Source organism: Filicampus tigris, chromosome 10 (genome assembly GCF_054856515.1).
Source record: "Filicampus tigris isolate MCC_2025a chromosome 10, RoL_Ftig_1.0, whole genome shotgun sequence".
Classification (NCBI taxonomy): Eukaryota; Metazoa; Chordata; class Actinopteri; order Syngnathiformes; family Syngnathidae; genus Filicampus; species Filicampus tigris.
Window position 1 is genome coordinate 18,917,553 of NC_141226.1, and position 15,841 is coordinate 18,933,393.

Sequence of the window (15,841 nt, forward strand, 5' to 3'; positions counted from 1 at the left end):
TAAGCTAATCGACTTCCTTAAGGCAGTTATGTGGTTGTTTTCAATGCACTTTGTTTTGTGTTTAGTTTGACAGTAAACTTCAACTCGGAGTGGCAATAAACCGTTTGAAGACTTTATTTAATTACTTTTAGAATTGTTTACCATCTGCCAAACTGCTGCCTGTTGTAAATGGTAAATGGTCTTCAACTTATACAGCACTTTTTTACCGTTGGTACTCAAAAAGCTTTAACACCGTTCCCTCATTTACCTACTGATGACGCAGCATCCGGAGCAACTGGTGGTTCAGTATCTTGGTCAAGGACACTTCAACATGGTCACAATGATCGAACCCACAACCTTTGGTTTGAGAGACGACCACTCTACCACTGAGCTACGCTGCCCGAGCTGTGTAAAGTTCACTGACAGCATACAGTGCCCATATCTCAAATTTTATTTTTACTCTCAAGTCAAAGAAAATAAAATAAATAATAATAAGTAAAAATATCAGGAAAAAGGCATTGAACACACGCACAGTATAATTTTGTGTGAGAGAAATTCAACTCCAAATACAACTCAGACAAAATTGTGGCTGGCTCCGCAGATTGGTTGGTGCTGATGTATGAATTTAAAGCGAATGAATGGAGCTGCTTCCATTGGCAAGGAAGCAGCTGTGTTCACTCCCACAACGGCGCAAACGCCCGTTTCTAGCTGCGCTCATCTACGAAATTACCCCCCAAAAACAACAACAAAAGAAAAACCGGACCCATGTGCAGAGTTAGCTTTGTGCTAGACTTGCGTTGGGCACGAAAAAAGGTGCTGGGCTAGATTCCATCTCACCCGTGACACTTGTGAGGAAAAGCGTGACGGGAAATAAATGGATGGCTGAAGTTACAGTAACTACCACGTAATTGGAAGACGGGAGAGAGTAGAGGGATATCTTGCGGAAGGCAGCCGGCTTCATCTTTTAATTCATTTGCAACATTTGCCACTTTCATGTCATGTATTAATAAGTTAACGGCTGTACAGTGGAACCCCATTAACTTTGATGACGCGTGGCGGATGTGCGACGCACTGACTCATTAACCTGTCCCCCTCTCATTGGAGATGAGTTTGTGCGGTTTGACTTGCCATATTTTTCTGTTGCCATCCACTCGCATTCAGAACAGACGTTGCAATATTAATCAGGGCTCATATTCCTACTCCGTGCCATCACTTCTGTTTTACGAAGAAAAGTAGCACTTTGCAGTATTGCACTTTATAAAACATACAGTAATAATCATATCCAATGTAAATCTTTAAATAATTGGGCATCATTATTTCATGCTTTAATAAATTGTGCGGCTTCTTTTGCTGTGTGAGGGGGCAGTATAATAAATACACACACACACATATATGTATATGTATGTATGTATATATATATATATATATATATATATATATATATATATATATATATATATATATAATTAGTACATACAGATCCACTTAGTCACAGCTACTCAGTAATGTGCAGCAGTTGTTTTTCCACAGAAGATAAAGAATATAGGCCTGTGATCATTGTTATATTGTCTGTCTACATGTGTTGCTAGACAGCTTGTGTTCAAATGTCCATTGTTTAAAGCGGAAATCAACCCAAACATATTTTTTTAAAGAATATGTTCCCAGCAGGCCTATTAGTTCAAACACGGCATTCTGATTAATATTGCGTTGGTGCAATATGAGTTAAGCAGCAAAGTCCACCCCTTTTTAGCCATCTAGGGGCGGCCATTTTGTCATTTCTGTCAACTGAAAATGACATCACAACTACCCACGGCTCAGCTTTAGAAAACAGGCGTGCTGTGATTGGTCGTTACCTGAGCCCTGGGAAGTTGTGATGTCATTTTCAGTTGACTGAAGTGACAAAATGGCCGCCCCCAGAGATGGCTAAAAATGAGTGGATTACCTCTTATTCCACAAATACAATATTTATCAGAATACCTTGTTTCAACTAGTGGGCTTGCATAGAACATATTCTTGAAAAAATTATGTTTGGGTTGATTTCGTCTTTAAAGGGTTATAATGCTATGACATCAATGCTAGTTTTGCTAGCCCCTCAGTGGCATTTTTCGTTGTGGGTTGGCATTACGCCAGCAGACTTTTGAGACAAAGTCGTGTGGTTTGTTGTAATAAAGTTGCAAGTCGAGGCAACTGAAAGACGAGGTACTACTGTATATCAATTTCCCTTGACTGTATATTTGTCAATTGTTCTCACTCACGTCCAAAATGGTTGAAAAAGTGGTTGCGGGTGTTATTGATCCCAAATCAATCGTGTAATTCAGTGACAATCAAATGTTAGAAGAGTTTGATACAATAAGAATTGAAGTCAGTTATGAAGCATTGAACAGACCTTGGCTACATTGTTGCAACGATGTCCTTGTGGAAAAGAGCGTTCAATATCTAGGTGTGACTTTCTCAAGCAGTTTCCTCGAAAGTCTCAGCACCATCCTACAAGTATTTTCATCTTGCGTACAAACACAGGCCTTGAGCCGGAAAAACAAAGAATATTAAAAAACAAAGTTCTATCCAACTATTGCTTTACTTTAACAACCTCTGTTGCAGTGCCAGCTGCCAGTGTGATTGAGGGCTGCTGACAAAGTGTGCGGACGGCAGGTAAACTGCAGTCCCTTTCATTTTCTTACGAAGGCCAAAAAAGCTAAGCACAGAAAATGCAGGATGCAAACAACAGACTAAATACAGTTTACAAAGAACAAGACACGAACAACAACAAGAAGCTAAGAAAAGTGGAGCTGACCAATTAACACAAATGAACAATCGGCACAAGATGGGATCATTTGAAATGTGACGAAATAATCAGTCATAACTAAAGCAGGGTTGACAAGTAACAATTTCAACATCATAAACAATTTTTATAAAGCAAGAAATGCCACCTATAACGAGGAGAAAAATTGTCAAATGCCATGCAGGTGGTAGTACCGAGACTGACCTGTGAGAGGTAGCATGGTGCCACAGACTGCCGCAAAATACAAAGAAGAAGAAATGGAAGTCCCTCCCACACTTTGAGGCACGGTTCTCTAAAAAGAAAAACAAACTTAATGGAATTTAGATCATTTCCAAGGTTGAAGGATGATTTTAGCGACGAGATCTGAGACCAAATTCAACTTGTATCTCATGGCACCGCTGACTGCATAACGTTTGCGTTTGTGTATTTGAACTATGTCGAGCATTTTGCGGTGCTGTATAAATCAAATGTACTTACTTTGTCAGGGTGATGAAATAGTTGCCATGTGTCAAGACCTTTATACTACAGGCGTCCATGCTACAGCCAAGCGACTTTGTCACAGCTCCACCACTGGGATGACATTCGTTGTGTTTAGGGCGCCATAGGATGACATTTGGTTTGCCACTGGATTTGTGCTCACGAAAATATAGCAAATGGCTGAGGCATAATGTAACCGGATCTTTCTAACTTGAGGAAAATATCATTAAAAATGGCATAATGTAAAAAAAAAAAGTGCTATTGTCATGGGAATGATTCATGCTCGCACTTACTTTTGCTTGTCACCTTCTACTTAAGCACCAGCAGATATGCAAAAGACTTGCACCGCGAAAGCAACTGCTCGGGAGTGAAAGTGGGAATTTGATTTGAGGGCGCATACATCACTTGCTCTCGGCAGCGGCGTCGTCATGCACCTCATCACGGCCTCGTTCGTTATTGTTCGTGCTTAGCAACTTGTGCGCATTCAACGCGCAGACACTCGAGAGACAAGTGGACTTGCCGCTGGGAGGGGGCGGGGCTGTCACACTCGCAAAAATACCGCACAGCTCCTTTGACTATTTCCCATTCGGTAACTCCAGACCGATGATGTCACTGTCCATATAAAGTTGATATACAGTAAGTGTGCTTTCTGCGCATTGAGTGGCCACGCCCCATGCATCCGACAACCGGAAGTAGGGCCCTTTTTTTTTCACCATCTTGTAATATCTCATTTTATATAGGCGTCTATTTTTCTATTCATTCAACTTTGGCAGGCTGGCAACACTCTTCTCTGAGGTGTCAAATGTATAAGATTTTTATTCTCACTTTGCAGGGACTTTGTGTGACACTGGAGTATGTCTAATTTGTGGGTAACGAGTTTGTATCTAATCTATGCAACTTTTACTATGGAAACACTCAGGTCAGCATTTTTCTGCTCATAACCAGACTGCATTGAAACAGAAGTTCAGAACAACCAGTGAGAGGGAGTCTCACATTTAGTTTAGTTAACTAAGACATGTCCGCCATCTAGTGGTGATTGGTGATATTACATCTTAAAAATACAGCCAACCCCTACACCCCTGTTCACAGTTTGGCACCTGCAGATTTGCATATTCAGATTTTTTTTTTTACCCCCCAATAGTTTTTCACATTTTTTTAAAATTCTTCCTGCTTTTTGTGGGATCACATTTTTCCACATTTTTGGGGGGGTTTGCAAAAAAAGACAACTATATAAAACTGAAATGATGAGCTCATCTCAATGTACTTAATCTGGGCCTGTTTAGTCAAACACAAAACTTCAGTGGTTGTATGAAGAGCAACGTGTGAATTGTACCTTCTGCCATCTAGTGGAAAGCATTCAATTTTTCTGCCAGTCACGATACGTTTCAGGCATTGAATTGGCAGAGGAACAAAGAGACATTACTTGCACTGAATAATATTTCTTTGACCAATCAAGCAAATTTGGATCATTTCCCGAGGCACACGTAATCTCTCGAGGCAACGTGTGGTATCAAAGTGTACACCTCACAGCCACTGTTTTTAAGTTATCTGGAAATGACTATGATATGCTGTCATGTATCTCGGATTCATTTCCTTTATCTGTATTTTTTGTTTTGCCAGAGCATTCACATGCAACTTTGAAGGCCAATTGCTACTCCTGGTTGGCTTGGCTGCAGATAGACTGACTTTATCTGGGTAGTGCAGTTTTTGTTTTTGCCACTCTCTCTCTCTCTCTCTCTCTCTCAATACTGTGAGCTGTCAAGTCGCACATTTGTTTTCCATGCAGACCGCACTGAATGTGTTTTAAAGAAAATATCTTTTTGTCCTCATCTTTTCTCCACCTCCCCCCTGACTCCTCAACTTGCCGTGCCAGATCACAGACAACACATTCATTAGCTGTGATGGTAGAGAAGACAGAACACTTAGCTGTGAGGCTAACTATGATGGCAATTAAGCACTGTTATCTGTGCCTGTGTGTGTGTGTGTGTGCGCGCAAGGAAGTCAGCGCCTTATCATTGGAAACAGACCTGGACGTGAGCAGGAAGGGAATGGACTGGAGGGGGTGGCGGTGGTCGTGGGGAGGTGGAGAAAAGCAACGGTGAAATTTGAAGGATGGATGGAAAAGAAATAGGAAGCAGATGGGAAGACGCGCGGCAGACACGTGGAGGATATCAAAAAGGGATAACGCGCAGTCAACGAGGAGGGTGCCAGATAAAAGACACAAAGGAGCTGAGTGGGCGGGGACGTGGGGAGCAAGTGGGACGTGATGAGGGTGGAAAGTGGAAGACGGCGGTGGGAGGAAAGGAAGTATGGAACAGTGGGGTGAATGTGCTTGTATCATTTTTTTTTTTTTAAATTGATCGTGTGTGGCTCACAGTTTGGAAGGCTCAAATCTCGGCTTCATTGTGTGTTATCGTTCTGTGACCCTTCTTTTTTTTTTATACTTACTGTAATATTTATTGAATGCCAGGAGAACATTAAAACACAGTAAGCACACTCATAGAAGCTGCTGTCAGCCTCAGCTCACACCCAGACACTCACGCACATGTGCAACACCCAAACGTTACAACACAGTATTTTGTAGGCATCAGTTCGTTGCCATCAAGTTTTTGGTGCTGAAATATGTTTATGACGCATTTAAAACCGAGGTCTCAAACCTCCGGCCAAGGGCTGTAATATTTTGCAGCCTCCGAATGACGCTCTGGCATTTAACACACGGATTGGCTAGCTGTTAGCCAGCTAACTTAGCTCGTGACAAACCGCTCGATCCTCTCATTCGGTGGCTCCCACGTCACTCACCAGACAAGGCGTCACCTTTTAAAGCCACATAAATTATTTTGCGGACCTCCAAACTAATTCTTGGCCATCCGAGGACTCCTGCACCCTTTCAAAACTTTGAGCCAATTAAAAGTGACTAAAAATCATCACAACACCTTAGTATGTTCATTTAGACCAAAACTTGTGTTAGCGCCCTCAACTGCAGTGTTTAATTTCCATCACCTCTGACATCATTTGTATTCAACACTGACACCAAAAAAAAAACTAAAAAAAAAACTGCTAGTCAGCGAATTATTACACTTCTTTTTGCACCTGATTTACCTCTTCAAAATCACACCATTTACTTGAGCAGGAAGGTGCCTGATAAAATCAAAAGCTTTTAGCACCCATTTTATCCAAAGTAGGCTGTTGGAGGCTAGAAATAACCCAAGAACACATTTAGCGGCCACAGAGAGGAATATTTTGTTTTTGCTGTAAGAACATGATTTCTTGAAATTAACACGGTATGAACATTTGAGGGCAACAAGATTTTCACCCACTAGACTGAGCAATAGCATCAGCACTCATGATCTGAATCTTGGAGCAAAAATAATTAAAGCATCAATATTGTGTACATCTTGAAAACTCTGGCAAGTCAACGGAATTGGAAAAAGTGTAAATCCCCTATTGAATGATGAGTACATTTTGAAAGCATTTTTCTTAGTGTCAAAATTCAAGTGGGTTTTTTTTTTTTCTAATACCAGGATGAAAGCAGGGTTGCATCATTTCAATGGTTTGTTCCTGGAGCGAGACGTGTGCAAAGTTGGGTTTATTTAAGCAGCGCTGTTACCAGATTCATGCGGCCACACCGCATGCGCGAGGAGCGCAGCTGTCATACTTGCCGGCGCGTCTCTGCCGCGTTTCTCAGCTGTGTTTACCAAGTCTCGCCTACATTTTTTTCTTTGTGCAGGAAGTGGATAAAAAGACCTCGTGTTTTGCTTGAAACCAGCATTTTTCACTTCACTTTGAATTCTAAATCTCTTGAAAGTAAAAAAGAAATGTCACAAAGGGCTGTCTCTGCCTCTCCTCTTTAAACCAGAGATCATAAAGCAAAACTGCTCGAGGTTTTACAGAACAAAACTGCAAATTGTGGATGGCAAATGAATAGGCCGGGGTTTGCTAGAACCTCAATAGCATTGCCATAATTAATATAGTTACTTATTAGAGTGTTTGGGCAGCTGTTACAATTTAGCTTGGACCACCAAAACAGGTTCATGAGGCTGACAGTGATGTTAAAGTGGAAGTCAACCCAAACTTTTCAAGAATATGTTCTATGCAGAGCCACTAGCTGAAAAGCAGCATTCTGATAATTTGTCGAAAATAAGAAATCCAGCCGTTTTTAGCCATCTCTGGGGGGGCGGCCATTTTGTCACTTCTGCCGACTGAAAATGACATCACAGTTGCTCAGGTAAGGACCAATCACGGTTGACCTGTTTTCTCAAGCTGAGCCATGATTGGTCGTTATCCGAGCCCTGAGCAACTATGATGTCATTTTCGGTCGACAGAAGTGACAAAATGGCCGCCCCCTGAGGTGGCTAAAAACGGCTGGATTTTGCTGCTTAACTCACATTCCACAAATGCAATATTTATCTGAATGCCCTGTTTCAACTAGTGGGCCTGCATAGAACATATTCTTGGGGAAAAAAACAAAAACATTTGGGTTGACTTTCACTTTAATATTCAACAAACGCTATTCCAGAATGTGCCAGCAGTCAGGAATGATATGTATTTTTCAATTTTGAATTAAATGCCTCACAGTGCCTTCTCTGGACACTCCAGCTTTCTCCCACAGTCCCCAAAAGCGTTAGGTTCATGTAAGACTAAATTATCCATAGACATGTGACATGTAAATATGAATGGGTGTTTGTCTGCGTGTGCCCTGCAATAGTGACCAGTGACAGGCCAGCTTGTGCCACACAAAGTCAACTCAAGTGCTATCGAAAAGTGGATGGCTGGACATGCAACGCACAACATGTGTATACAGGTGTCAAATATAGCAATGGCTATTTCTTACTCAGTTATTGCCCAATATATTGTTCCATTCCCTCCAAACAAACAAAGACGCCCTTTGGTTTTCCCCCGCAGACAGAAGCAACGATTCCTCTGCAGCAACAGTTGCGCCAGACGAAGCGGCAGCCTCGAGCTCTCAAGAATTGGACGGGAATCTTGAGCTTTTTTCAGCTCTATAGAGAACAGGATATTTTCAGCATTTTGCCCTCCCAATACTCTGCAGTGAAATAGTGGCTGCGAGGTAGTTCAATCACATGCTGACTCTCACTCATCCGAGTGTGTGCGCGTGCGTGTGCATTCAGCAGTAAATCAAACGCAAAAAGCGAGCTGGAGAGTGGAGGTATGAAAAAGACGGTCACACTTTTAGAAGGTGAGAAGGCTGACTGCAACAGACCAAGCCAGTGATTCTCAAAGTGTGGTATGCATATCATACCACTATAACGGCATGTAGAGACGGACCGATATGGTTTTTTTTTTCAAGGCCGATTATTAGACGTCAAAGAGGCCAATAACTGATATTTGGAAACGATATTCATTTTCAGTAAAAAGGAAAATATCGGCGTCAAAATCTAAAAATAAAACTCTGAACTTTGTTGAAACATCTTAAACCACTTTTTTTTTTTTTTTTTTTTTTTTAACAATTTTCATATTCGCATGTTTTAAAAAAATCGTTATTATACATTTTTGACAATACAGTATACACCTTTGTTATGAAATCCTAACGAAGTTCAGGGAGCTCCCAGGGTCATCAGCTAAATGAAAACTTAAACGGAAACTTAAACGAGAGCTCCCTATAGCTTTCTACAGTAAACAAAATTCTCCAAAATTTCAAAATGACAGAAATGTTAAGATTTCACTTATTGTTGTTTTGACAAAAACAAAAGGTGCAGAGTAACCCCAAGGTCAGAACAATGTCATATAAAGTTGACCGAAAATTTAAAAGAATAGTTCCTTGAAGTTAACAGAGTTTTAAATTGAATTCAGATTTTTAAATAAGGCTGATTTCGATATGAGTTAAAATGCCGAATATCAGCGCCGATAATTGGCCCGGCTGATAATTGGTCTATCCCTAGTGGAATGTGGGTTGAGGCAACTCTGCGCAACACGCCGCCAAACGCGCTAGACTAGCCTTGCGACGGCACCGAAATGAAGTTACGCTCGTTTTTTCACCCAGCGCACGGGCGCCAGTCAACCAAAATGGGGCCCAACATGGAGATAAAATGGATACAGGCGCTTGGAAAGCAGGGAGACTTGGTGGCAAAAAGGTGACAGCTGAAAGGAGGCGCAGAGCTCCAAAGGATGATACAGGCTGTGATCAACACGCGAGAGCGCCCGGCGATGTGAGAGAAGCCGCTGTTTGTCCTCGGGCTGCTCTCTTGGAGGAAGGACGAGGATGTGGAGGCGGTTGGCAACATTTAGCGACACAAGCCGTGCGAGCGTGTTCGTTTTCGACAGCAAGCAGCCACCAAATCAGTGCGTGACAATGCCCTCGCGTATGTTTTTACTCTCAAACCCGAGGCATGACATGCATGGGGGGGGGGGAAGAAACTGACTGTGGCCGTAAGATCCATAAAGCGTGCGCACAAAATGCTAATTTGTGCCCACGAAATACTCATTTACTGAAGGTGAACGGCCTTTGCCTAGCCAGACGTCCAAGATGTTCACGGCAATGATACAGCTTTAAAGTATATTTTCCGCGCACATTTATTTCATGGCCACAATTTAGTATTTGGTGGCCACAAATGATTTTATGATCACTGCTTTATGGCCACTAGTTAGCATTTTATCTTCACATTGCCCAGTATAGTATATCGTGGTCACGTGACATGTCTGGCTGGCGCTGCCTACATTACAGATCACCACATTTACATTTTTATCCTGCTCCATTTTTCACAATAATGGCAAAGGAGCTCGCAAGTCAAGCATGTACACAAATTTCATCACCGGTCAACGTCAACGGTTTGAGTGCAACCTCTTTGGTAAAACTGCACCACAAACAACTGTTATTGGACAGCTTTAGCACCATACTGACATGGCCGTGTATCGTACGTGTAAGTTTAATCTTTCGAAACATAAAAATGTCCGTGCCCAGACAAGGACATACCGTCAGTGTAAACGTAATCATGAAGGAATGAAACTACTCACTTTTTCAGCAAGGCCTTGCACCGATATTTGATCCAGCCTAAATCCTGGTGGAACGCAGCGTTTCCAAACCTTTATTGAGCCGAGGCACATATTTTACAATGCAAAAATCTCACCACAGAACAAAAACGTCACAAAAGTATATACGGTATAATGAAATGATCAGAGGTGGGCATTCCGTCAGACTGACCAGTCCATCACTGACGGACGCCCGTTTTGCTGACGATTGACGAATGACGGGACACTTTTTTAAAAATGACGGACCAAGCACGGACGGAATTATATTTTCGCCCGTCCGAATTATTATCAGTAATCGTGTCAAATACCGACGGAACTCTCAGTCCGTCACTGACAGGCACCCGTTTTGCTGACTTTCTGACGGACTGACTGACAGACTGCTGAAATTACAATTCGGTTCGTCACGAAAAATGACGGACGGGTAGCCAGGCCGCTGATGACAAATGACGGAACGGCGACATTTTGTAATTTTTCTTGTCTTATATCGTCGCTATCCTGTGAAAAACTGTTATGTCCAATTTTGGAAATTTGTACAATTTTGGAAATTTGTACAATTTTCACGTTAATGCAATGTTTCTAACGCGGAAACACCATTCACGTAAGAATAAAAGGAATGAAAAAAAATGGACATAAGTGCTTTTCACAGGACCGCGACGATATACTGGTCCAAAATATGTTGACATGACGAATTCAAAGGAAACTCAAGTGTCTGATTTATTACAGAGGCGTGTCCCAAGACTTTTGTCCATATAGTGTGACGCGCGGTCAAGCAACCGCAGACCAGACCGTTTCCTACTGAGACGGACGGGTATGGAAGATTCATACATTTCAGGCCAAAAACAGAAGCCGGACGGGCGCGAGATCGGACCATCTGGGTCACCATCCCAAATAGGAAGTCCCTCTCTTCCACAAAGTGCGACGCATACCTCCAACGTCTGTCTGGTGGCCAGCTTAGGAGAGGATGAAGGGGATCAATGAGGTAGCTCCAAAGAATGTCAGCTCACTAGCTCCAGCTTAAAAGCTCATTTTCATCTGTTTCACAATCACACACGGCTCATCGGGACCTTTGACGGCCCAAATGCCCAAAAGCGCCGCCTGTCCAATGTTCTACTTTGAGCTGGAGACCAGCAGGCTGCCATGACATGACGTTTGATAAATGATTGTTTGCCCTGACTCGGAAGCCTTTTTGGAGCAGAAAAAGTGTGGCAGCTGTAAAACAGACATGAATAAAAGGAGCTTTGTGTTTTGATACAAAGACGGGAGGCTTTACACAGTGTGAGGGAATCAAATACATTCTATGTTTTTTTTTTTTTCGTTTGTTGGTTTTTAATAACTGGCCTATTTTGCAATTTTGAATCACTGCTTATGTCCACTTGATGCTTCATGTTTCAAGTGGGGTTCAGTTTAAGTCAGAAAGACAACACTCTTACTCAAAAGCTGAGTAAGCTTTCGATGACGTATAAGTCGGATGTGTGCGAATGACCGTTCATACTGCAAACACATCGTCTACGTATCAGATGCGAGAGGCCCAGGTCGGATTTGAAAAAAATAAATAAATTAAATACATCGGAATTGTACTGTTCACACCGCATGGAAAAAAAACCCAAATGTGTCATATGGGGAGGGTAAAAAAAAAATCGGAATTGAGCTGCAGCCGAAAAAGCCAGTCTAAAAAAGATGGCATGGATTGTATTTTCCCCTCATGTGGTCGATAGTTCATCACCAAGGTACAGAATTATCTTTGTCCGGATGAAACACACTCCAGCCTCAACTTCCATGAGCAATCAAGTATGTTTCACATACCAGAAAAAGTGACAGATCTTTTCCAGATGAGTTGCTAAATCTTGGTCGGAGGAGGAGATGTGTTTATTAAGCGGCTTATTACGTCACGTCGGCTCGCTCGGACACATTTTGGAAAGAGGCAACAAACGAAAGATTAGGGCCCAACCGGTGAGCGCTTCATGGGCCCGATTGTTTTGGTAGAATCGATTTCTAATTATTAGCATTAGAAATGAATCCCGTTTTTGAGGGCCTAAACATGCATGAAAATTCAAATTTTGCACACACATCAGACCTGGTTGGCTGTTATATTTCTCTCTGGATCTAGAGAGACCCAACTGTTCATACACAAACAATAAGTCATTTTCCATAATATGTCCCCCTTTACCGTGAGATTTTGAAAAGTAGCATTATGCCTACTTTTCAATTTAAACGTTGACGGTAATCGTGTTGCGTCCTGCCGCAAGATGTGATGACACACACTCTCTCTCTCTCTCTCTCCCTCTCACACGCACACACTGAAATAAGTTAATTGCATCTTAAATTAGGGAAGGAACTTTACCCCATAATAAAAGCTTAACTACCAAGCAGAGCTCGCCCGAGGCCCCCCACAGAGACGAGCGCAGCCGCGTGCCCTCTGATGTGTGTGAAACTGTCGGGGTGATTATTTATCCGGCACCTTCCTCTCATCTACGTTAGCGTCTTTGTCTCACAGAGCCGGCGCTGATGCCAGAAAGGATGTTATGGTAATTGGATTGTCACTGTGTCAACATTACCTGCTGGTATCAAATCTGCTGTTTTTGGAAAACACGCATCAATTATATGGCGTGATGAAAGCTTGATTTAGCGAGTGTCAATACACGTCCATCACCTGTTTTTGTTCAAACGACGCATTGCTTAAAGTGTTATCACACAACGCAGGTGCTATTCGTTAGCATGGAATGCACGTCGCATTTTACATCCTAAAGCTCGTGTCTCAAAAGTCTCTGAAAGAATTGACGGTCAGTGGTCTGCTGCTCGTGGCCTACAGTTAGTTCCTTTGTTTTTTTTTTAAAAATATAAGTCTAAATGTGAAGATTATAGTGCTCTTGTAACATTAAGTGAAAGGTTCTTATTCATTATTTTTTTGCTGCTCCAAATATGCGCGCATAAGAGCAGTGCAACACCTGGTGTCAAGATTTGAGCTCACATTGTGAATCGAGTAGTCTTTTTAATTCAAGTTAACAGCTCTTAAAGGGTAAGTCAACCCAAAGTTTTTTTTGGAAGAGTATGTTCTATGCAGGCCGACTCGTCTAAACATGCCATGTCATTAACATTGTGTGTGTGGAATATGAGTTAAGCAGTAAAATGCACCCGTTTTTTTAGCCATCTCAGGGGGCGGCCATTTTGTCACTTCTGTCGACTGAAAATCGACATCACAGTTGCTCAGGTAACGACCAATCCCGGCTCAGCTGTTTCCTGAAGCATATAACCCAATACAGGATTAACCAGAATGCCATCTTTCATAATCTTGTAAAGACAATTTTGGGGTTGAATTTTTCCCTTGATGTCGTACATCTTGGCTTGACTCTGTGTGACATCATCTTTCAAATAGTGGCGAGTCCTGTTTGGAGTGCATATCATTTAGGCGGCATCAAGTTTACTGTGCCATTTGTTGCCCATGTCACTTACAGATCTAAAAATGATTTACTGCAAAGCATGTACCTATCGATGCCAGCGTTGTATCGTGATGAGCAAAACAAATTAAGTGTTCCTCCTCTAAAATAACCCGAGGTTGATTGAAATCTACTACTGTGGGCTCATGGGCTGTAACACAAACATTTAATTTCATGCCATTTTAATATACACGTCCACAGCTCCACATTAAATGAAGATAAACAAACCATGTTTATGTTACTGTGCCCAAGACAGCCAATGCCCGTGAAACCTACTTTGTTTATATGTGCAGAAATGCCGGTAAAGAATGAATGTAAAGTAGCAGCCAGTAATGAGCAAATGCGTGGTGAAGGAAGAGCACGTCTGTCCTATTATTGCTTTTTTTTTTTTTTTTTTTTTTTTTTTCTCTCTCTCAAATTGTTTATCATCGCATGATAGCTTTCTATGCAATTTGCCGGTCCGGATACAGCGCGTGTGCATGCTCTGATTTGCATTGCATCCCTCCCGTTTCTGGCACTGATTTGTATTTATGGATATTCTCGTCCCGTAAATACAATAGAGTGATTGTTTTACAGTGGCCCCGTCTCAGCTTTTTGAAGAGACGTTCTCATGTCATGAAACCGGCCTCGCTGGATGGAATGCAAGGTAATCCTTCTCCATTTGTGAAGAGGCATGCAGAAATTCTGGCCTTTTATCGACATGTTTATCATCCTTTTCTTTTTCGCCTGACCCCAATAGATGGGACTGTGGCCTGGACTGACTGAATGGAAAGCAGATCTAATGTTTCTTTCAACGTGAGGAATGAAGTGAGGGCTTCACAAAGGGGACGTACGGTGCATTCGTTGCCTTGTGGCAACCTGAAAGCCACCAGCTTGTGGCGTTGAAAAATTCAAAGTTCAAACAGTCTTTTCTGTTACCACGAGGTCATTTAGCGTTTTTTTGCGAGCTAGTTCACAATGTTAGCAAAGCTATCTGATTACATTTTAAAGGGGAAGTCAACCCTAACATATTTTTTTCAAGATTATGTTCTTAGCAGGCCCACTAGTCGAAACACGGCATTCTGATTAATTTTGCGGTTGTGGAATATAAGTTAAGAAGCAAAATGCACTCGTTTTTAGCCATCTGTGGCGGCCATTTTGTCTTCTGTCGACTGAAAATGACAATCGCAACTGCTCACAACGACCAATCACGGCTGACCTGTTTTCTGGATCTGAGCCGTGATTGGTCGTTGTTGAGCAATTGTGATGTCATTTTCAGTCGACAGAAGACAAAATGGCCGCCCCCACAGATGGCTAAAAACGATCCACAAAGGCAATATTTACCAGAATGCCCTGTTTCAACTAGTCGCCTTGCATAGAACATATTCTTGAAAAAAAAAAAGTTGATTTCCCTCTTAATAATCGTGATTTTTTTTTTTTTATATATATACTATAATGAGCATTATGCAAGTCTCTCTCTCTTTTTATTTATTTTTTTTTTTTTACCCGAGTAAAGGGATCAGTGGGATCAATACAGTACCCAGCATTTCGGTTGTGTGTAAGTTTGTATTTAGCCTTTCATCTGGTGATCTTCGGAAATGGGTTGTGACATCCGGGGGGCCAGAGGTCACAACACTGGCTAATATTGGGGGCTCCACCGATCCCATGCTGTTGTTTTCTCTTTGCGCGTGACAAGGCACATCTGAGCCCACCTGAGGCTCTGCCCACCTTGCCGCTGTTATTGTGGAATTTTGTTGTTTTTCATCACAGCACACAGTTCATTTAGACCTCTGCGTGTGTGTTTGTGTGTGGCAAGGGCAAACAAAATTGTAGCTTCAGGGGGAAAGAACAGTAAAAAGAGGGGGAGGGGGGGTTTATGCTCTGAGTATAGAAACGTCAGCTATGGTATTTTTTTTTTTTAACAATGAAAGACAAAAGTGTGATGCCCTGACGGGGGGGACAATAACTCCGCTCAGCCACATTTTTCAGTTGTTCTTTTATGAGTTCATCCACAGGATGCAATAAAACAAAAATCTTTTGTGGAGTTGCAGAGATGAAGCTTTTCTAACGCAATAGCTCTGTGCTGTGTTCAACATATTCTTTCATATTGAGTATTTTGAGTTTTAGCCACTGAAACCGATCAATTGTCATTGATCGTTTCAGTGCATCAAATTATAAAGCCCAGAAAATGTTCAATGTTTAGATT

General features: G+C 41.9%; 2 protein-coding genes across 2 annotated transcripts in view; one reads left to right on the forward strand and one right to left on the reverse strand.

Annotated features, from left to right (window-relative positions):
- Window positions 1-3,671, reverse strand: part of lingo3b (leucine rich repeat and Ig domain containing 3b) — a 41,938-nt gene extending 38,267 nt beyond the window's left edge. Inside the window, exons 1-2 of the mRNA XM_086042591.1 lie at window positions 3,236-3,671; window positions 2,963-3,050 (exon numbers count right to left, since the gene is read on the reverse strand). The gene's annotated coding sequence lies outside the window, so the exon portion shown is untranslated. The remainder of the gene's footprint in view (window positions 1-2,962; window positions 3,051-3,235) is intronic.
- LOC147141157 (uncharacterized) overlaps window positions 1-15,841 on the forward strand; it is a 33,153-nt gene that overhangs the window by 2,355 nt on the left and 14,957 nt on the right. The gene's annotated exons all lie outside the window — the stretch shown is intronic.